This window comes from Podarcis gaigeae (assembly GCF_964106915.1).
Source record: "Podarcis gaigeae genome assembly, chromosome: 3".
NCBI lineage: Eukaryota > Metazoa > Chordata > Lepidosauria > Squamata > Lacertidae > Podarcis > Podarcis gaigeae.
The window spans coordinates 70757079-70781117 of record NC_139680.1 but is presented as its reverse complement, the minus strand read 5'-3'; the positions used below and the strand labels follow the sequence as shown (position 1 = coordinate 70781117).

General features: G+C 42.6%; 1 protein-coding gene across 1 annotated transcript in view; it reads right to left on the bottom strand.

Annotated features, from left to right (window-relative positions):
* Positions 1-16545, bottom strand: part of LOC310841587 (uncharacterized protein) — a 96025-nt gene extending 79480 nt beyond the window's left edge. Inside the window, exon 1 of the mRNA XM_083732899.1 lies at positions 16408-16545. The gene's annotated coding sequence lies outside the window, so the exon portion shown is untranslated. The remainder of the gene's footprint in view (positions 1-16407) is intronic.
* Positions 16546-24039: the final 7494 nt, after the last annotated feature.

The following is a 24039-nucleotide window of genomic DNA, read 5'->3' as shown; positions in this document are numbered from 1 at the left end:
CAGAGGTGACTGAGAGGGTGTCTCTGGTGTGATTTGCTTTATTTAAGGCTTCTTCAGGGGTTGCTGAATGAGATCATGGTGAGCCCCACAGCTCAGGAAGGGGAGAAGAGCCAATATCAGGAAGGAGCTTTGCTTCAACTTGCAGGAAGGTGTCTAGGCCTCACCAACTCCAACCCCTTGCCTGGGCATACTTACTCAGGCATGAGTCTGGTTGGCCCTTATCCTCAGCTAAATGTTCATATAGCCATTGTGCCATGCAATCCTACTCAGAATGAGCTGCACTGAGTTCAAGGGGCCATCCTCCTGGATGAATGTATTTAGGACTGCAGCCTTAAACTGTGCTTTACAAAGGAGAAGGCTGACTGAGATCAGAATGAGGTTGGTGGGGCAATGCCCCATTTGCCCTAAAAAGCCTTTACTGACTGTGAGCAACACACATGGAGCTTTTGAAGAGAGCGCATGACAATTTTGAAGGAAGGACAACACAGGGGGATGGCATAAAAAGAAAAGAAAAAGCAAATGCCGTTTTTAATGGAAATCCACTGGCCAAAACAAGGAACTGACAATGCAAACAGAATCCATCCTGTGGGTATAGCGCTTGCCTCATCTTTCAGGCCGCTATCTTAACTCCTCATCATTGCCTGGAGCAAGAGCGTTGGGCTGTTTCACTGACATCAAGGCATCCCCTTGCATACTTGGCTTCCAACCTCCAGAGCATTGAGAAAGAGCCTAGAAGGCAACTTGCCAAGCTCAAGAGATCAGAGAAGCTAATCTATGGGTTTGCTTCGGCGGCAGGACTGTTAATTTCAGTGAGCGATATAGTAACTGATGCTTTACAATTAATTTTTGTTTTACCTGCCAAGCTTTGCTGGGGGATTTTATTTTACAAAATCTATAAGCAGGGAACATTGGCATTTCCTTTTGTACTACAGACATGAAAGAATTAAAGGATTCAAGATTGCAAAGCTTTTCATGAATAATTTAAGCAGCCCTTGCCACATATATTCACTTTGCTAGAGGTGGAAACAGACAACCACGAACCGTGCAATAACCGCTTAAAAACACACACCAAACCAGCCCTTTGCGCATGGCTCTGTCGCTGCATTGAGAGATAATCCTCTGTAGCCTTTAGCACCATCGTAGTCACATTTATTCCCAAAGCCCATTTCTCCATTCCAGCCAAGGAAAAACAGCCAAGAAGGATGCACAGGAGCGCCAAACACATTACAGTGGTACCTCGGGTTAAGAACTTAATTCGTTCTGGAGGTCTGTTCTTAACCCGAAACTGTTCTTAGCCTGAGGTACCACTTTAGCTAATGGGGCCTCCCACTGCTGCTGCTGCCACTGCTCTGCTGCCGCGCAATTTCTGTTCTCATCCTGAAGCAAAGTTCTTAACCCAAGGTACTATTTCTGGGTTAGCGGAGTCTGTAACCTGAGGTACCACTATATAGCACAGTAACTGTAGCTAGGCTGCATCTGTACTGTTGCAGATCCACGGAAAGAGTGTCAGCAAAAGGCATTCTGCTACCCAGGACCATCTTTACCCAGGGGTGCAAGGGGTGTGGGGCACTGAATTCTGGGGGGCACCAGGCGCCTGCCGCTGAAGCCACCTAAGCTCTTAACTATCTACCTGTTATGATATAATAAATAATTTTGATCAAGCTAGAAAAACAAAATACATATATACCTAGGTACTGTATTACCAAAACATATACCTACTGTTTCACTAAAGGACTTTCGACTTTGTGCACTCATTTATGAAAGAAACGCCGCACCAGCAGCGGTGCTTGTTATTCACAACAGCGGCGCTTGATAGACTCAACAGCAGCACTTGTCATTAACTCTTGAAATTAACTTTTACATCAAAATATTATGTTACTTATTGTATTGAGCTGCTATGCGGCAGTGAGGTCTGTGGCACCTTTGACACGACGGGTGTTTCTCCTAAGTTAATTTGGGGGCACTGGGCGGATCTTTACACCCCGGCGGCACATATGCTAAAGACAGAGCTGATGCTACCTGCAATGGAGCCCAAATTGTGAGCCCCTTCCCCTGGGCCAAAACTTCAAAAAAAAAATTGCAACACCATTCGGACACCAGTTTGTGCTTTCACCTACTTCCCTCTCCATGGTGGTGCCTGAAGCAGGTTGCTTCATCCTGCTGCTCAGTATGGCCAGAGAAAAATGTACCCCTTTTCCACGTATGGTAACAATGCAGCCTGAAATATATGAACAAGGTGGATATATCCTATAGATATGATTGCTGAGGAAACTACTTTAATGATATCCATGTGGAAAGATGTCGGCTTCAGACCACACTCTGCCACATTGTCCCTCTTTCAGCAGATTCAATATTCACCCTGATCCTTCCCAGATCCATTAGATCTGCAGTGCCTGGACATGGAGACAAGTCCTAGAATCAGAAAGGCATTGTTGTTGTTGTTCCCTCCATCTGATGATCTCAGGGTGCTTCACAAGGTCTTCTAGTGCTACAAGGCTAGGGAGGGAGTTGCTGCTCAGCACAGAGTAGCAACAAAGTCTGCCAAATAGGACGACTGAATTTTTCAAAACTTAGGAATGTGTTGACATCAGCCTTTTGACTCGAACCGGTATTTATACCAAGCTAGACATGTAAGAATGAAAATGTTTCAGAATTTTCACATTTTTTGATATACAAATTACAGGATTAGCTCAAACTGTTGCATAAAATCAATGGGCACAAGCCAGCGAAAGTGAATAGCTTTCAACTATTGATTTCAACAGAGACAATTTAAGCACTTGCTTAACGCTCCTGTTAAAAACAATTGGGTGCAATTGGCTGGATTATGCCCTTAAAAAAAAGGAACATTTCAAACAGAACTTACTATTTTTCTGCAAAATGATTCTCAATTAAAATTTGAACTGATCCTGTAATTAAAGCATTACTTAAACTGAAATTCCAGCCTAACCTCCAGTTGTGTTCATGGATGGCTGCAAAATACAGAGAAGTGGGTGGGTCCAAAGAAAACTGAACACTCTGCATTGCCATAAAAGGGATGAAAGAGAAAGATGCAGCGCATGCAACATAAAGAATTTATCATGTAGTTGTTAAGTAAGATTCTTGTGCGTATTCACTTCGGACTATCCATCTGCAAAGGAAACTGGAGGAGAGAGCTGGTTTGGACAAAATGCTTCGCGTCACATAAAGGCTCCCAGGAACCAAGCCCATCCGTACACGACGTCTGAAAAGAGTGCAAGCACAGTAGATCAGCACAATGTAGACATAACAAATCCAGTAAAACGATATTGCTTTCTTTTGTTACTGTTCTTTCTCGCTGCCAGCTTAATATGATAGGTTATGGCACTTGTCTGTGTGGGAGCTGGAGAGAAAATCTGTCACTTGGGCTTAAATGTCAGCTCCGATTTTATTTATTTTTATGACTACAGGGATATCTTTTTAACTCTTTCTGTGACAAAGTGAGATAGTGTTGCATTCTGCACCTCAGGCAGGTTCTCACTGTTTGGAGGCCCATGCATGTGTTATAATCCAACCCATTTTTGCTTAGCTACTTCATTCATTTCAGTAATCTCAGGAAGACAAAGAGGGTTTGCTGACCCTTGAGACATTCTATAGACCTGGTAGCAATGCGCCTCCATAGGACATGGCAGTCCAGAGTGGTGTAAGAGCACTTCATTAATCCCTAAAGCAGCCAAGAGGCTGAGTTTGCTTCCCACTTGAGTAAAATCCTGGGCTTTTGTGAAAATATCGTTATTCAAAGAAAAGCAAGTGACTGGCATATGCACTGCGTATATACCATGTTGTTTTGCATCAACTGCTTCTTTCTGTCTCTCTCGGAAAGAGCTGTGAATGTTTAGCTCAAAGGGAAAAAGACCACCGAGATGCAGAACAATAGCCATCTGAAGGGATGCTGCATAAATGGAGTAAATGTGTTTTCTGTGGTTCCAGAAGGTAGCACCTGAAATAACATGTTCAAACTGCAAGATGGGGAATTTGGAGTGTGTTTTTCATAGGTACTATGAACATCACACCCTCTGGTCATTTATATTCCCCTTCCCCCAGATAAGCCCACTCAGAGAGAGGGGTCAGAAAGAGAGAAAGACTCTTCCAACTTCCACTCTAGGAATGTTTTAAGTAACCACCCTCACTACCTCATGACCAAGGGGGCAGTGAGGTAGGGGCTCAGAGGCTTCATGGGTGTCAGGGAAAGATCTCAAGAGTGCCATAGCATCCACAAGCACCACATTGCCACCAGGTCTATAGAATGTCTCAAGGGCCAGGAAACCCTCTTTGTCTTCACATAGCATCCATTAGCACCACCATAGGGGCACTCAAGAATCTAACTCAAATTGAAAAATGAAGGCTTCTGAAGCAGGTTGGGTTCTGTAGCTATACACTGCTGTTCCCTGTTCACAGTTTAAGGAATCAAATCCTCTCTCCTTTATCTTACAGAGCAACAGGCCTTGGGTGGTTACACATTTGTACCATTTGGCCTTCTCTCATGCTATGTGTGCCATGTATGTGTATTCATCATGAGGGGTAGAAATTTCCATGTCCATTGAGGCCTTCACATTACAAATTTCAGTCAAAGCCAATTTCAGTTTCACTTGTGAAGTCTAACTAATCCCACTATCCCACAAGGGCAGTGCTTTTCTTTAGGGGGGTACTCAAGAGTATGCAGTACTGGCACCTTTTTTGTTGTTAAAAAGTGTGGCACTTACTGTAACAACTTCATGGTGAGTACCAGCACCTATTTTTCTAGCACTGCACAAGGGTCCATGCCTGAGTACACAACTGGCTGCAATTGCAGAAGTGGCTCATATTGTTTCATTGCTTCTCATGCCATATCCAGCAAGTAGAGCCCTGGTCACAGAAGGATTTGGATCACAGTGCTGTGTCTGGTCTATTTTGTCTCATCCGCTGGAACCTTTGAGAATCTGAGTGAAGGGCTGTATGGAGAAACTGACGAAACTCATCTCTGTATGTAGCATTACTGGAAGAGCCAGGTAAAGGAAGAAGAAGAAAATAGAGACAATTTTTCTCTCTAATCTCTTTCACTTACAGTAGTCTTAAGTGTCACTTGCAACAATAGAAAGTAAACAGTTTTCTCACAGTAATGTGATTTTTCAAGTGAAGAGAGTTCTTTTAAAGCTTAGCCCATAGATCACAAATCCAGACTAACAATGGTGCTTTGCAACATTTCCCCATTTAGCAAAGACAGGGCCACAGAGGTTAACACACTGCTGCAGTTTTTAAAAAGGAAAAGAAAGAAATGGGGACTGTTCTAAGAATAGAAAGAAGTATTGGCTTGGAGAGCAGTCATGGGTTTGGGGGGCCTAAACAAAGTCCAAGTCCAAATCTTACCCCAACCTTAGCACTCCCCAGAGTTCCCTGAGAGGGGGAATTGATTTTAAAATCACTCTGAGCTCTGTAGCTCTGAGGGGAATAGGAGCCTTGTAACCACTCTTATTTGGGGGAAGCCATGACTCTTTAAAGTAGTGTCATAGCGCTATAAATGTATGGTGTGAACATGTCCATGGTGTGTATACGACTTACCAATATAGTGGTGGGAGCACACTGAAAGCAGAGTAAACATGATTGTGTATACAACCTAACTAAATGTAATGCAGGACACATGACCCTCTCCATTACAAATCACACTAGACTCCAATGCATGGCTGGGGTACTGCATATTTGTAGTATTGTTATTATTTCATCTATGGATCACTTCCTCTGAAGCATCTCAACGTGACTTCACAATACAGTAAAAACATATATAAAACAATTGCCTATATAAAAACAGTTAAAACAACTGCATGTATAAATTCAATTAAAGTAATTACATATATAAAAACAGTTATTTTATTATTTTTACAATATTGAAAGTATCTGTTGTGGAAGGTTCTAGTGTAACTATTTTGTTGTTCTGCAAGTTTGTTTGTTTGTTTGTTTTTAACTTTTAGGAAGTTTGTTTTTACATGGTACCATCCATTCTATGACCTCAGCCTTCTGCCACCTCATTTCCATCTCATTAGCCTTTGCTTGTCCTCAATGAAGTAATCACATCACCAATTCCAGTTATATAATGACATCAGTTTCTTTCCTAGGCAGAAGAAGAGCTTTTTTGGAAAACAGTAAAGGACACCTGGCAGCAGCCAATCAGGGCCACAAAGATGTTCCGTTCTAGAATTCCACCAGTACCAGAATGTGCAGAAGGACCACACTTGCTCTCCAGCAACAGTTTTGCACACACAAATAAAAAACCACTGGGGATATTTTTCACAGGGGGAGCCAATGTTCATGAAAAGCACCCTTACCCGTTTCAGCCCAGCCTTAAAGAAGAAGAATCCTTGAATAATATCCTTCCTTAAAGCATCATATTCTCAGTTTGTCATCATATCTTAGCTTGTGTGGTAACCCCTCCAGGTGTATTTCTGAATAAAAGACAGCATTATACAATCCATAGCTCCCAGAGGAAGGGAGAGAATCGTTTCCTTCCATTCTTTCTTGGATGCCCTAGTTTGCCATATAATAGCAATAATCAGTATCGCTTTGTGATATATTCAGAGCAGCTTTAGAGATTGATTAAGAGCTTCAGCTTCACTTCAGCTTTAATCAAAGCTAGCAGATGTTTATTGCTTTTGTGTACTACAAATCAATAGAGCTTATGCCTTACATATACCTTTAAAATAGTTTTCTATACACCACAAGCCCTGCAAAGCTGCAAGCAGCAATTACAGTGTGCAATTATGTCGTATAGAACCAGTGGAGAGTAGTTATTACCCACCTGCTAAAAATAATGGCACTTGCTCACATTATTTTTCAGATGTAACTAGTTTCTAGTTGCTTATTTGTCACAGGTTCCAGGCATAAAAATAAATGCAGTTCTTTGCAGTTTTGTACCTACAGATACACAGGATGCATTGGCCAATATGCCACTTCCCACCATGTAGAAGCTAAGTATTAATGCAGAAAATTTGCTAGGCAGGATCTTATCAAGAATTGTCTCCAAAGGGATCGCAGTGCCAGAAAGAAAATGACAATTATCTTCCCCCAAAAAAGAGAGGCAGTTTGGGGATTCTTTGCTTGCACTGGAAGCTTCTGCAAATGCAGTATTAGGCAGCTAAAGATTGACTTATTCCCTGAAACACAAGTGCTTGTATCCATTACACACTTGTTAACTTACAGAATAGGGGTATTGACCAGAAGACTGCCAAGGGCCAATTTAGACATTGCAAGTGTTCAATAGGGCTGCAAGTAGGGTCACCATGTTTCTGTTTGCAAACCTCCTGCACTTCTAAACTGCTGCATGCCAGGCAAAAATTAAGTGTTTACTATTCCTTCCATGGAGATGCAACAATGGGTATAGCATCACCTATTAAATTTCTACCTGAAGTGCAGCCATTACTGCAAATTAGATGTCACAAGCTGGAAGAGGCTTCCTCTCTGTTCATATGGCCATCTCTTGTCTTTCATCTTTGAAATCTTGTTGGGGGAGGGGCTTTCCCTGCCTTGGCAATCCCTAAGCTAAGAACCCATAGATCTACCAATCAGAGTGGGGTGCAAAAGGCAGACAAAATTAAAGGGTTCCTCTGCATACTTTCAGTACTGAACAGAGCTCTTGGCATTTACTCCCAGTTTGCTTTCTTCATCTCAGCAGTATAGGTGGGGGAAAGTCATTTTCTTATTGCTTTTATTAAACAGTTGGGAGTCAGGAACCCTCACTGATCTACTACAAATCACCCAGAGGTCTACCAATTGATCCCAATTGACCTTCTGCCCACCCTTGCCCCAAGCTTGCCACAGAAGATGCTAGGCTGACACTTTCAGATTGCATTGTGTATACAGATTGCACATCACTGCAAAGCATTCTGGGATATACTGTTCTTCAAGCACACAATTTTTCACTGATGCCACCATTGCAATGAGCACTTGAGTAGTTTGTATTGTTGGGCTGGGCTAGCCTTGATGTGATCTCTAAGTATGCTAGAATCCTGTCCCCTCTCTTTGTAAAAATTACCTACTATTCCCAGCTGCCTATGCCAACTTGGAGGAAAATCATATGTAATAGGGATGGAGGTCTATATATTTATTCTTGGTTTAGGGGAAAGAAAGAGAAAACTCGCATACATAGAAGGGAAGTAACAATTTCAGGGGTAGTTTTTTCTAGGAGATGGTTAGGATATCAGCAATGAGAGGAAAGCAGAAGGAGCATTTAGGAGAGGAAAATGAAAATAGAATTGAATAAATATTGACTGTATGGCTAGGTATGGCCACAGATTTATTTTCTGAATTAGGCTGAACATATAATATATAAATGGTTACAGAAGCATTTGCTGAAATTTCTGGTGACAGCCAGCTTGAAATGTACCAAATAGTAGGCTACATCATCTAAAAATGAGAAGTGGAAATTACTATATCAGTGAAGATGACAGCATAGTGAAATGCAGCTATGAACTTCCAGTCTATTTGTACAGTCTAGGTTCCTGCACATACCATTCAAAAATAAAAACTGGTATATTTAATTTTGGAATGGGTTATTTCAGGGTGGGAGAGAGAAAATGTTGGAATATTGCATTGGTTTTTGTGTTTGTTTGTGTGTGTGTGTGTGTGTGTGTGTGTGTGAGAGAGAGAGAGAGAGAGAGAGAGAGAGAGAGAGAGAGAGATTCAACAATTTATATCTTTATATTTATGTTTATACCTTCAGAAAGAAATGGAGGCAGAGAGAGAGGGACTGAGGTTGTATGTAGCTAAAATCAGAATAGGCCTACTGAAATTCATAGGCATGCCGAACTTTAATTACAAATCGGTCGACTCTTGAGTAGAAGTTAGGTAGGCACATCTATGTGTGTTGCAGGCTGGTTCATTAAAAAATTGGAAAATTCAATTTTCCTTTCCTGTTCCTGTGCAGTTTCTTTTTCATGTCACTGACCACTGGAAGCATTCTTAGGGAGTCTAAAAGCAGAAACAGTCTTTGATGCTCCTTGCTTACAATATGCAGATAAGGCATTCTTATTAACTCAGTTTCAGGGTTGTTGCTGGGGTTTTTCCTTCATAGGTATAAGTGCTGGGATGTTATTTGCAAACAGGCAAGGTAATTACCATCCAGCAGGGTCCAATTGTTTTCAATTAAAAGCCTAAATGAAGTCTTTAGGTTTTAATACCATTGTGGCCATCTGCTTTCACTGAAGTTCATCACTCAACCTGTGAGCAAAAGCGAAGGCCATATCTGAATGCTGCTTAATTAGAAAGGCAACTCTTTGCTTTAACTTTGGCCCAGGGTTTGTTTTTAAGTGAAAGCAAAACTAACAGGGAGTGGTGTTTTGTCCAACACTTGGAAGGAAGAAGGTTCAATTCCTGATTCAGTTCAGTTTTATTCTTACTTTGCAAGAGAAATCCAGCCCAACAATAAGAAAGTGATTTCCACTTTCCCTGTTTCCAATTTGCACCTTTCCGCATTCTGGGAAAGATAATAATAATAATAATAATAATAATAATAATAATAATAATAATAATACAGTGTAATGTCAAAAGTCCAGCACTATCAACCACAAGCCTGCCCAACCATTGTTATTTCAGGGCATGCTGGGAAATTAAAATGGCAGAAGGCTTCCCAGACAGCATCCATTAAAGCCACTGCTAGGTAAACAGGCAGGCTGAAGAGCCAAAGCAGACATCAATGTTGGTGAGGCCAAGGCAGACATCAACATCAGTGGGCCCTGCCAGAGTGCTGAGGGCCCAGCAATTACCCCTGGGTGCTGGGTGTTGGGTGCCAGAGTTGGACCTATAAGGAGCTCAGAATCAGAAGCTTTGGATTTTTTCAGACAGTGAATCAGTTATTTCATACAGAGGAATGAACTTTCATTTACTGGGAGGGAAGAAGGCAAAAGAAATCTAATAAATAAGGATGGCTAATATTATCTAGAGTCTATCTCATGTAATGAAATTACACTGAACTCTTCAGTAGTGCCACATGATCCTAAAGTCTGCCCGGCAGCTACTTGGAAGACAGCATTTAGCCTGATGGCATTTTGTGGAATATACTCCATATGGATGCATTGCATTGTGCATCGACAATCTGTGGTTTTGGACAAGTACTAAAAACTGTTATTTTTAGGCAAGCCGTCAGGGAATAACAATGCAGTACACTTCAGAAAACCTATTGTTGTGTATCACAAATGGAGAGAAGTCTGTTACGCTCAGGTCCTGCTTCTCAGCTTTCCACAGGCATCTGGTTGGTCCCTGTGAGAACAGGATGCTGGACTAGATGGGGCCACTGGCTTCATTCAGCAGGACCCTCCCTATGTTATTAAATATACCACTTTGCAACTTTGATGTTACCCATTTATGCCTTTCTGTAAAGAAAAGAAATATCCCAATAAAGTTTACGCGAATTCAATTGTTACATATATATATAAATATTTATTTTCTGAGCTATATCTATTTAAAAAATGTCTTTCTTTATATTTCTATGACAATCTGACAGTCTGCATATTTTTTCTAAGCCTGCATAATGAAACTTTCCTTTTGGTGGTTTTCATTTTGAACTACCCCCCCCCCCAACTGATGAAAATTAAGATTCAGTGGTACCTCAGGTTAAGTACTTCATTCGTTCCGGAGGTCCGTTCTTAACCTGAAACTGTTCTTAACCTGAAGCACCACTTTAGCTAATGGGGCCTCCTGCTGCCGCCACTCCACCAAAGCACGATTTCTGTTCTCATCCTGAAGCAAAGTTCTTAACCTGAAGCACTATTTCTGGGTTAGCGGAGTCTGTAACCTGAAGCGTATGTAACCTGAAGCGTATGTAACCCGAGGTACCACTGTATACTTGGGGACCTTACAGTGCAACAGCTTGCAACTCCGTATCTAAGACTGTGGATAGTTTTTAACTATTGTTTTAGTGGAACTGTGAGCCACTGTCGGGATGCAGTGAACTGCCACTTGTCTTTCCAGAGGCAGCGATCCAGCATGGCAACTGTCTCTGGCACCCACTACTGACATCTTGCAAGACCACGAGAAATCTGGAAGCATCAAGAGCCACCAGGACGGTCCATGACAGTGGGGTCAGCTACTGTCCTGGGAGCTTGGCCAGGAAGCCAGGAGGGACACAGAGAAAGGAGAGACGAGGAGGATAATAGAGAGGAGAGCAGTGTGTAAATGGGTGGCAAGTAGAGAAAGGTAAAGATGTCAGTTTCGCTTTCTCATTTTTCCATTCTTAAGTTCATCTTGCTCAGTATTGCATTTGGGTTGGCTCAAGCCCCATCTGCAGCATAACAAGTCTCAGCACCCTTAACAGACTACAGTTCCCAGGGTTCTTTGGTATGGTACTGCTTTCAGACTGTAGTCTGTTAAGGGTGCTGAGAGTTGTTAGAAGACACCTATTCCCCTCACAGAGCTGCAATTTTGAGAGTTACCTGGGAAGAGTGGTTGAACGTTAAACCACGCTGAGAATTGTAGCTCTGTGAGGGGAGCAAGGAGAGAAGGCTTTGCATAGATAGTGTAGATGGGGCCTCAGTAGAAGGCAGCTTCCATGTCCCTGTGCCACAGATTTGCATAAGATTTGGCAGAGCTGATTTATATGTACAGATGTGAATTTAGAAGTAATCACCAGAGTCTAAAACAAAAAAAAAAAGCAGTGCATTTCTCCACAGTGAAGAAGACTGACTTACTCTGCTACCTGTTGGGGGCAACTTCAAGCCCCCCCCCCCATTCTCTTTTCTTATGATTCTTGATCATTAAATCAGGCTTGGCTGGGACAGCCCTTCAAATCAAAGGCTCCTTCTAATCATAGAACTGGAGAGCTGGAAGGGATCCAGAGGTCATCTTGTCCAGTGGAAGCCCTTCCAAAAGTAATTTCGGATATGTGGCATCCTACATATGGAGAAGTTTGAAGGGAATTGCTTTGCAATATTGTGACTTCATAGCAGGGGTGTGCACAGAACACTCCAGCAGCTGCAATTCCACTAGGCAAATTTGCTTTGTGCTTGAAAAATGCTTACATGTGCACACACACACATGCAAAATCTTGTCACTGAGATAATATCATTATAAAAAGAGACAAGGTCAAACGTTTTGTTTTCATTGGCTTGGGTTTAAGGTACAAATCCTGCATAACCTGTTTTCATTTTCTTCAAATTATTACTACACACTGACCTGACCATAGAATGCAAAAGCTAAGAAATGATTACTACTACAGAGAGAGAGAGAGAGAGAGAGAGAGAGAGAGAGAGAGAGAGAGAGAGAGAAATTGAGCTAAATCATGGGTAGGCAAACTAAGGCCAGGGGGCCGGATCCAGCCCAATCGCCTTCTAAATCCAGCCCGCAGATGGTCCGGGAATCAGTGTGTTTTTACATGAGCAGAATGTGCCCTTTTATTTAAAATGCATCTCGAGGTTATTTGTGGGACCTGCCTGGTGTTTTTACATGAGTAGAATATGTGCTTTTATTTAAAATGCATCTCTGGGTTATTTGTGGGGCATAGGAATTCATTTATTTTCCCCCAAAATATAGTCCGGGGCCCCCACAAGGTCTGAGGGACAGTGGACTGGCCCCCTGCTGAAAAAGTTTGCTTGACCCCTGAGCTAAATGCATTGAGAGTACTTTGAATAGTGAAAACATCCCCTAACCATTGCAAATACAGCCCAATTTATTTCCATATCAGTTGTTCTAAAAGGAAAGATAACCTATGTCCTAAATACATAATTACACACCAGACTCCAGCAGTCACCCTGGGAGAAGCATTCAAGTCTAACCAATATGCATTTTGAAAAACAAGTCCAAACAAGTGTTGAGCAAATATTGCTTGCATGATGCAAGCTTTGGAAGAGTGCCTTCATACTGTTTCACATTTATTTATTTAAGAACAGCATTTCAAAAAATCTTTGCCCAGTTCTTTTTCTTTTTAAAAAAGATATCATAGAGAAAACTTGCAGTCCAGTCCCTTGGACATAAACCCCGTTAAGCTAAATGAAGCAAATTCTCAGAACTGCGTATGGGATTGCAACCCAAGTTAGGTACTACAGTCCCCATTCATTTTAATGGATGAGCTTTGTATTTGCACAACTCTCTCCTATCAATATTAGTGAGGACTTAAAAGTGCTGGTGTTTGGCTGGACCATGCCCTTTTTGTGGTTAATAATGCAGTAGATAAACAGGAACAGTTCTAGGCATAAGCTTCAATAAGAGTGTTAAACAAATGATCGCTCAGGTGTGCTCTAAAGACTGCTTCCTCTTATGAGAGCCTCCTTGGCCATTAGATTATCTGGGGTGGGGTTTTCAGGTTGCCTTCCTTGGACTGAGCAAGTCCAGCATTCACAAGAAGCAGGAGACTTTTAGTGGTGGCACCTTTCTTGTGGAATGCCTACCACATTAGCCCCCTTCACACCTTACTTGTGTGAGAAGGGCACCATGCAACTACGGAGGACCAGGACTGCATCCCTGACCTACCCCTTGGTATAAGGCAATTTCCTATGTTTCAGTTTTGTTTTTGTTTTTTTTAAAAAAAGGTTTAGAACACTCCTGACTTAAACCACAAACCTCCACATTTTTAGTTTGAATTGCATTCAATAGAATTTACGCAGTAAGTCTATTTAGGATTGCAACCCTAATTATGGGCTCTACCTAATTATGCACCAGCATGGTTCACCAGTGCAACAGGACTTCAGTTTCCTTTCCTTCCCCCACAAATCTGCTTTGGAGGGGCCCCTAATCCCCCCATAGCTGATTTTGAGGGTGCACAGGGATGGGGAGCTGGAAGGAAGATGAAGCTCTATCACATGCATGGAAATCCAGTCTGTTAGTGGAGCTGTGGCAATGGATACAATCCTACCAGGGTATATATATAGAATAATAGATACTTAAAATTCTGTATTATAAATACCAAGTCGCTTCCCTATTTTAAAGGTGTACAAAATTTCGTTTCATTCCTAGCTCGCATGGCTGGCTCTTGGGGTGAGCCTCGACCCGCTGAAAGGTTTAGCCTAGTGGCACCTCTGGCACCCAGCACACCTCCCTTTTGCTTACGGCATAATTTAATCTGGATTATGTGAGCTAATTGGATGATACGGACTAATTGGATTAGTGGAGTACCTAGCAAATCACATTAGAAATTGTTAACATTCTTCCATTTCTCAGCAGGAGGAACAGCTACTAACTGGGCTTCCTGGAAATATCTGCAGTCTGATTATTTTTGGGAAATGATACCATTTAAATCATGCGTTGCCACCAACACCACGAGGACTCTGAACCAAGCAAGGCTTGCCAATTGCTGGGCATGAAACGGGACTCATGGAGCTGAGGAGCTGACTGGGCCGGAGCCTACCCATTTAATAGTTGCATGCAATGTGTTCCACAAATGGAAAGATACCCCAGAAACGGAAGAGTCTAAACAGGTTTTCCAATATCGGATTGCGAGTTTCAAAATTGGACTTTGAAGAGAGAATATTCAAAAGTGCATTTAAAACCTATTTAACATTATTGGATATTTCATGTTTAAATCTTCCAGTTACAGTGCAAATCTATACATGCCTACTCAGAAGCAATTTCCATCATAAGGAACATTGGAAGCGGCCTTGTATTGAGTCAGTCCCTTGGTCCATCTAGCTCTGCATGGCCAACATTGACTGGCAGCAGGTTTTTGACAGGGGGTCTCTCCTAGCCCTTTCTGGAGATGCCAGGGATTGAACCTGGAACCTTCTGCATGCAAAGGAAGTGCTCTACCCCTGAGCTATGACCCTTACCTGAATGGGACATTCGAATGGGATTACTCTCAGTTAAGCGGGTTTAGAAGATGTCCGGGATTGTACTGAAGAGGAGGAGGAATGGTGGAGCTCTCCCACTCCCCTTCTCCTGTAGCTTGCAGAGAGGATGAAGGCAGTCTTGAGTTACAGTAGAGCTTTGAGGATGATAGCAGCTCAGAGACAGGCAAACAGCAGAGTGTTAGGAGGAGGAGGCAGAGCAGCCAGCTGACACGTCACTGGAGAGCATAACCGATCCAAAACGTGGGGTTTGTTAAGGGTGTAAGAAGACAGAGACGATTGTCCACGGACAGATGCCGTAGAAGCAGGTGTTGTTGCTAGAGAGGGAAGGGGGAGGAGCTCAGTGCGAGCAACTCCGTTATGGAGGAATGACAGGAATTCTTTGTCTTTTACTGTGATGACTGAATAAATCATACGTTTCCTTCCTTGGTGCCATTGGGGGAAAGGAGAGGATTCCTCAAGCCTGACAGAATAGTGTAATCTAAACCGCACATTGAAAGGTGACTGAGGGTCAGTAGGAAGCAACGTAAGTGCTGCTCCAGAGCAGTGTCAGATGTTTGACGGCAGAATGACACTCACACCATCAGAAGTCCTCTGCTCCACAAGCTGGTGAAAAGTTCTACCAGTGTAGATGTTCTGCCAATGGAGCGGGGGGGGGGGAGGAGTGCAGCGGGATCATGGCAGAGGCAGGCATGGATTCACCACATCCAATAGCCCTTCATCATTTATATTGTTACAAGCCCCCCATTCCAGTGCCTGCTCTGGAACTGGTTTCCTTGAATTGAAAGTCACTGGGACTTATGGCCTTAAGGTTTTAATTACACATTTGTCTACCCCAGGCATAAGCAACCTCGGCCGTCCAGACATTTTGGGACTACAGTTCCCATCATCCTTGGCCACTGGTCCTGTTAGCTAGGGATCATGGGAGTTGTAGTCCCAAAACATCTGGAGGGCCAAGGTTGCCTATGCCTGGGGTACAGTGAGCATAAAATGGAAAGTTCACAGCTTTAGCACATCCTACTCTCCCGTTAGGTTTCTAAGAGTTCCCAATGCCACAGCAGTCTATTGTTCTCTTTCACACAACAGATACCTTGATGGCATCATCTACTGCCAAGAGAGGGGAGATGACCAAGGCATGACCCTTTCCAGAAGTGTCTACAGTCATTTAGTTTCTATATACAGGTAGGTAGCCATGTTGGTCTGCCGTAGTCGAAACAAAACAAAATAAATAAAATAAAATAAAATAAAAAATTCATTCCAGTAGCACCTTAGAGACCAACTAAGTTAGTTATTGGTATGAGCTTTCGTGTGCATGCACACTTCTTCAGATACCAAGTTTCTATAGCAACTCATCACCCGTACCTGACCCTCTCTTTAGTTTTACAAAGGCCTAGTCTCCCAACAAAATGGAATCTGCCAAGCTTCTCCATCCCATTTGACCTATTGGGCAGTCTCTTTTCATGGTCAGGGCTATAGGGTTGGCAGGGGGGACCCCAGAAACTGATCTAGTCCAACCTTGGTCTCATTACAATATTTTAGAGCGTAGGTGAGTGTCAAAGCTCATCTTTGCAGCAAGTTGTCTAAGCCAGGACTTGTTTTCATTTTGCATTCCAAACTCCACACAAATGTGATTGGCAATGTTTTATATAATCACCTGTCTTTGAAGCAATGCTGCTGTACTGCAGCAAATCTTTTCTTCTTCTTTGCTGAAACATGCAGATAATAAGCAAGTGAAAAAGAAGATACTCCCCCAATAGTTGTGATTCTTTCTTGTCTCTTTTTGGTAAATAGCCTGCAATTTACAAAAGAAAAAAGAAAAAGTAAGCAGGTAACAAAGAAATACAGCAGTACAATACCCTGATGCCTATGCTGGATCACAGATGGTTACCTGCTTTTCTTTGAAATGTGTGCATTTTTTTTCCTTGTGAAACTCTTAGGTTCCATTATTATTAGGCTTTGCCATTTTATATAGAATCCAACATAACAGGATTGACAATACTAGCAAAGCCCAGACCTTGGAATATACAAAATGAATAATGGGGGAGAAATGATATTGGTTTATCAGTTTATATTTGTCTACAGTAGTGGTAATAAAATATCTATCTTATTGCTACCTGCAACAGTAGAATGGTGTCCTTTTGTGCTCTTGGTTATAGACTATTTCAGTGAATAGCGATAAAGCCAAAATAGATATCAGAATGCTTAAGCCCCATTTTTCTTCTCTCTCTCTCTCTTTTTAAAAAGTATGTTTACAGCTTTTCTCTCTTTATTCTTGTGGACATTGCAGCATTTCCTTTCAGAATAAGGCCATTGCGAAGGAGAGGGGAAAACCTGGTTAGCTCTGGTTAATAGATGGTTATTGAAATTAGATGGCTTTGAAGGGCACATCTCAAAATAGACATTCTAGAGCTGGCAACTCTAGGAAAAGGGCACCACAGTGATCAAAGGGCTGGGGCTACTCCCCTTTGAGGAAAGTTTCAATGTCTGAGGCCTTTTGGTTTAGAAAAAATGTGAGTAAGTGGGTGCATAATGGAGGTAAGATTATTCACAGAGTGGTTAAAGTAGCTAGAGAGATTCCCCCCCCCCCCTCATAATACTAGAACCTGGAGTCGTCCAATGAAACAAAAGTGAGTTCTCAGAAGGTATGCATTGTTAATATACTGTGCCTAAAATTATACCTAAAGAACAGAAAGCTTTGCCTACCAGAGTCCAAGGTAATATTTCTGCTCCTCATAAACAGCCTTCATACTGGGGTTTATTAGAATGGATTCATTGGTTCCTAAGTGGGCAGGTATCACAGGTGTATCATAGAGGGGGCACCAAGCCTGCAGCTTGTATTAGGTGCCAGGGAACCCAATTAAAAAAATACAAAAGATTATGCAGCACCAATAAGGACAAAAGAAGTGAATGGGGGAAATTATTGGGTGGTGGGACAATTTAGTTTTAAAAACTAGAAAATGATCCTTGGTCACTGAATATGTATTTGTTCATGCCCATGGAGTGACCGAGTTGCATTGAAGAACACTTAGAATATGGAAATGTCACTGGATTACTATAATGCATTGTGCACAGGGCTGCCTTGAAAACAGTTTGGAAACATAATTCGGTCTACAATAGAGCAGCGAGATTGCTAGCAGTACATGAGCATATAATGCCACTGCTTTATCATCTGCATTGGCTTCTAGTCATGTAATATGTTGGTTTAAATTCCTAAATAATTTGGGGCCTAGTTACCCAAAGAATCACTTCCACTGCAGGACAACTTGAGTTCAAGTAACGCTGCAAGGAATAAATGTGTCACCTGACGTCGTGGTGACATCATGTGACTGGCAAGTGTGTGGCCCCACCAACTTTTCAAAATGCCAACTGACGGGGGTGCTAAGGATCAATCTACACTACAGGCTGAAAAGTTTCAGCATCCCCCCCCCCCCGTAAGCATTTCTGGATATATGGACCCAGTGCTTTTTTTCTTTTAAAAAAATGTTTACGGGTGCTCTCGTTTTCCTACTCATATTGAAATACTGCCCCTCAATGAGACCAAACTTAGAATCAAAAAATGTTTAGGGGTATGCATGCCCAGGGGCATAGCAAGGGGGTTGTGTTCCGCCCCAGGTGTCACCCTTGAAGGGGGTGACAAATGGCACACCGCGGGGGTCGGCACTTGCTGCAGGGTCTGGCCTGCAGTGTGCCTGATCCACATATCTCTCCTAGGCATCCACTAGGCAGGCTCTGCGGGCAGCTCACCGCACTGCCCCCCACCCCCGCCGCTCTGGGTGTCAGAGCAGCTAGCTACGCCCCTGTTCATACCCCTGCATACCCCCCATAAAAAGCACTGTATGGGCCACATCCACAAATTACATTAAAAGCATTCATATGTAGTCTTGGTTTCGTCCAAATATCCTGGGACCGGTAGTTTCTAAAGATGCTGAGCATTGTTAGGAGACCCCTGTTCCCCTCACAGAGCTACAATTTAGAGTAGTTTAGCAATCAATCCTTCTTCCCAAGAAACTCTGAGAATTGTAGCTCTGTGAGGGGAATAGGAATTTGTAACAATGTTCAGCATCCTTAGCAAACTACAGTTCCCAGGATGCTTTGGGGGGGAACCATGACTTAAAAAGGTATCAGAATGCTTTAAGCATAAGAGGTGGGTGTAACCAGAGTTCACTCAATTAAATAATACTTTCATAGGAATGTACCTTAGAAATAAAGACATTGTGGTTGTTTTGCTCCCATGAAAGCAGTTTAGTACATCTTTGCAAATAACAACATATACTATATCAAAAATGCTAAAACTCTGGTTCCAGCAAATTACACAGCTAGTTAAATCTTAATTTCAATAATGCTCTAAAGCACCACTAATAAATCTTTGAGCTCTTGCCTTTGTTTCATACACAGAACACCAAATAAGATGCAGCGTAATATGGAATTTGTAAGTCTATTATTTTTCTGTTTGAGCTTAACCATGGCACCCAACAAGTGCGACTGCCCCTGTCATTTCCAGTCCCTTCCTTGGTGGCACAGAACTAGCAAGCAAGCTCCAGGTGATCTGAAGGTCAAGCTCTGCTCTCATTTCCATGCATGTAGAAGCTTGGTGCAACTGGAGTCTGCTTTCAGAAGAGTTACGCAACTTCATAATCGTATAAACAAGCACGGAATATAGCCCCACAGGTTGTAAATCTGAACTTCAGCATACACCCATGAAAGGAAAAAGCCAGGAAATTGTTTTCACAATCAGCCTGGTTCTTGGGAAAGCATCTAGTATAAATATTTTAGTGCAATAATAAATGGAGGAGCATTTGTAGAAGAAACCTTGCAGAATGCATATTACCTTCTTCCTTTAAAAAAAACAAACCACTGGTGGCTTTTAGCAACATTCTCCTATTTTACAGCAAGGCGTTTGAGAGCTGCATAGGTCCCTTGCGATACTTGACCTAACTGACAACAGGCACTCGCCATCTTTGGGAATGTGCCACCAGAGCTCCATTCCATTCTTTCAATTGGTTCTTTGTGTGGCAAATATACCACATTCAAAGGCCAAGCGATTCGGAAGCAGATGCCATAAATAATTTAGGTTGCAATCCTATACTGACCCAGGCATAAATCGCATCAAACTCAATGGGCCTGACTTCCTGACAGACATATCTAACCTTGTGCTGTGCCAGATGTGCTCTTCATGGCCTGTTTCCTCCTCCTAATTTCCAGGCAGGTTCTCTTGATGTCCGGACATCAGAACAAAATGAGATATTTGATCCTGGGAGGCGTTCAGGAAACTGAACTGGCAGGATCCATTAGAGGGAAGATGGGGAACTTCAGGCCTGGATATCTCTGTCTGGCGCTTGCGACTCTCCTCATACTGTGCTACCTTCACAAGCCACACCAACACTGCCCCAACCATGCCATTCATCAGCCTTGCTGCATGCCCCTCCATGAGGGCTTTTGCATGGGGAGCCTATGTCAGTGAAACAGGCTCCTTGCTTCAGATTTTATCCTGAAACATGTGGGGAACCTGGAGACATGCAGCAATGGAGATGAAGCTAAAGGCACAGGCTGGCAGCCCCTTTGGACTTGTGTTGTACCTTCATTAGAGGAACAGTTTTAATTCTCCTTATCATTTTAAGCTTGTCCTAGGGCTGATCTCTGTCTAAGCAGAAAAGCAAGGTGAAGAAGAGAGAAGAAAGCAGAAAATGGAGGGTGGTATTTTCTGAGCTGCTTTGTAATATCCAAAATGGCACTTGTGTGTCTTCCCCTGAAGTGGAATGTGCAAAGTATCTCTACATTTGGAGCTTGTGTTTCTCATGGCAGGGGTTCCACTTCATTACAAAGAAGAGAACAAGAAGCACAAGTCACTTAGTCATCATGTTCCCTTACAATTGGTGTGGAGATGCAGAAGGATTATGTTCCCTCCTGTTCTTAACAAACCAACTCCCCTTCTATGCTTTTCTGTAACAATAGCTTGCCATTACAGTCAAACTGGGGATGGCTGTGGTTAGCGCTGACCATGACAGCACTAAAACCATGGATTGGAACCATGACTTGTAATTTGGTTCTCATCAATCCTGGCCATAGCCAAGCAAAGTTAGCCCTGCTGTGGATGCAAAAGCGTCTATAGCTGCAGCCAATCAGAGAAGGGAATGTGGAATGTGCATTCCTAATCTCCAAACCATGGCTTGAGGTGACATTTGATCCAGACCACAGTCTTCTCATATTAGAATTGCCAGGTCAGGCACATCACAGACCCTGAAATTTCAAGAAACTTGAGGCCTATGGGCGATCCATGGTGATGTCACAGGGAACAGGCCCTAGTGATGTCATGCAGCCTTGTGTTTGTTTCTCTGCCTCCCTCTCACCACTGAGCCCTGGAAATTTATATCAATTGGTAAAGGGGAGGAGGCAGGACACACACACCCCCGAGTCAATGAAATAATAATAATAAGTCATTCTTGTCCAGCCATTCACGTTTTCCCACCTACTACCTGGAGAGAGCCAGGTAAACCCAAATACTTTCAGTTAGCCCTGGAGCATTTGAATAACTACTTCAACCATTCTGCAGCTCCCTTTTTTTCAGAGCACTGTTTGAAAACACCCACAAAGCCAAGCAAGGAAGAAAAATGTTACAAGCCACACTGGCATTTAAACAACGTAACAACTGTAATGACAAGAAGCAAATCCTCATTTGAGTTTCTTCCCCTTGTAGGAAAATGAGTTTCAATAATTAATGACCCTTCCAGACAACTGTTATTGGAGCAAACATCATTTGTCAAGAATGAGGTACATCTTAGAGTCAGTCATACTCAGTAGTATGGGCAGCAGAGCTGTGGCCAATTATTTATTTACCAACTTGGTATGTTAACGGGAGGCTAGATTTAGCATGGGGAGGAAACAAAACAGAGAGTTCACTAAACCGCTGAATCTCAATCTCTCTCTCTCTCTCTCTCTCTCTCTCTCTCTCTCACACACACACACACACACACACATATCTATTCTAACTTGATTCATCAAGACTGCAAATTCCTTGTTCTTGGCGTAATAAATTCACCAAAGCAGTGAAATGGGTAGTGGCTCCATGTAAAGTTATCACTAGGGTTCTTTATTCTGAATACTGGAGGCAAATGAAAGTTCTGAATCCGAATGAATGCTTTGGAAAAGTATGAGACATGGCCGCTATGGCAAAGTTGATTCATAGACCCATGGTGCTGGGAGGCATCTTGGAGGCCACCTGGTCCATCTCTTGCTCAGTGAAGGATAAGCAATTCAGGATGCAGTTACAGCATCCCTAGCAGAAGGTTGTAACTGTCCACCTCTGCTTAAGAACATCCTACAATTGGCAACCATTTGTGCTCATCCTGCCCTCTGGAAACAAGAGAGAGCAAGTCTACTCCATCTTCTGCATGACAGTCCTTCTGATATTTGAAGACAACTATCATATCCAGCACCATACCGTAATCTTTTCTTCTCCAGGCTAAACATACTCATATCTTTCAACCATTATTCACGGGACTTGGTTTAAATACTCTGCGCCAAATACTCATCAGATGATGATACCATCAGCATCACCCTCTTGTGGACATGCTCCAGTTGGCCAATGTCCTTCTGAAAATGTGGCATCCAGGGGCAGAGCCTGACCCAGTGCAGAACAGAATGGAAGTATTCCTTCTTATGCTTCTGTTAATGCAGCCTAAGATTGCATTAGAGCAGGCATCCCCAACCTGCAACCCTCCAGATGTTTTGGCCTACAACTCCCATGATCCCTAGCTAACAGGACCAGTGGTCAGGGATGATGGGAATTGTAGTCCAAAACATCTGGAGGGCCGAAGGTTGGGGTGCCTGCATTAGAGTGTTGTTCTTTTTAGCAGCTAGCTCATGTTCAGGGTGACACCTAGATCCTTTCCTCATGCACTGCTCTGAAGCCAGATCTCTCCCATGATGTCCACAAGATACGTTGTTTATATTTTATTATATTTCAGGCTATATAGTCTTAAACAAAATAGAAATGGCCTTACTGGGTACAGAAAAGTCCCTAAATAAAATAACTAGGCCAGCCACATTAAATGGGATAGTATTGAAAATGTCTTCACAATTTGGATTCAGTTGTGAATTGCAAGCCTGAAATGGTAATAGGTATCCATCCTTCAATTCAAGTGGCATGCTTCACCACCTCCAAAATTCCTTATTATACAAATTAGACACACCAATATATGAATAGCATAGAATTTGCCTATTACATTTTGATACCTGTAAAAATAAAATTAAAAAAAACAAAACCTCTCACACAGTCCCAGATATGTGAGATGCATGCTTACTCACCTGTGGTGACTAACTCGATGATTTGCATACCTGGAGAAGTTAAGCATCTCTGTCTAGAAAGAGCCTTCAAGGATAAAGCCGTCCTTCGGGAAAAATCTTAGGAACAGTTAAGCCTAAGAAGGAGGTGTGGGATGATATGTGTCACATTTTTAATTAGGAGTTCAGTCCCAATCTTAATTTGCATTTGTAGAGATGATATTCTCCAGAGGGATGGGGAAATAAATGTTTGGGGAAAGGTGGTATACAATGCTATGTGTGCTTCATATGGGGGGGGGGAGAGAGAGAGTTTTCAGTATTTGTCCCAATTTGAAAGAAGAATGTCTTTGTGCTCAAGACCTTCAATTGAGGATGCATTTTATAGCATTTGAGTAGGAATGGAGAGATTCATATGGTGTTTCTCATCCACACTTTGTCTGCTGCCATGCTGTCCTCTCACCAGTAATCTTTACCATTTCTATGGGATTTGTCTTGAAAAACAATGTTTTACCATTCTTACCCTGTTTTAGCTGCCCAGCAGTTAGGCATTACAGGATGAACAATAACCTGCTATCAGGAGCCACTGATTGGCAGCGCAAGTGACCAGCAGCTATTGCTGTGCATCCACAGTTTAACTCACAGCTGCCCTTGTGTAGTGAGCCTCCAAGGCTGCAGTGCAGAACATCTTCCTGGGTAAAAATAGTTCCTGGGTACTGAATTGGCTCTGCCCACCCAAGCTGGGCAATGGGGCTTCTCGGAGTAGGAAGGGCTATACAGATTTCCCCTTTGGGTTAGAACTTTCCAGGCAACAATTGCCTTGCTAGCTTTGGTATGTTCCTTGGCACTGACTTCTAGCTGGCCATTGGCGTGATGCCTTGCTCAGCTTTAACAGCTGCCAGTGACGTAGCTCTGACACTTGCCCACAGTCACTCAGCTGAGCAGGAAGGTGAATCTCAGTCTCAAGCCAGGAAGCTTCCTCCTTGACCCAACAGGAGTGATCCATAGA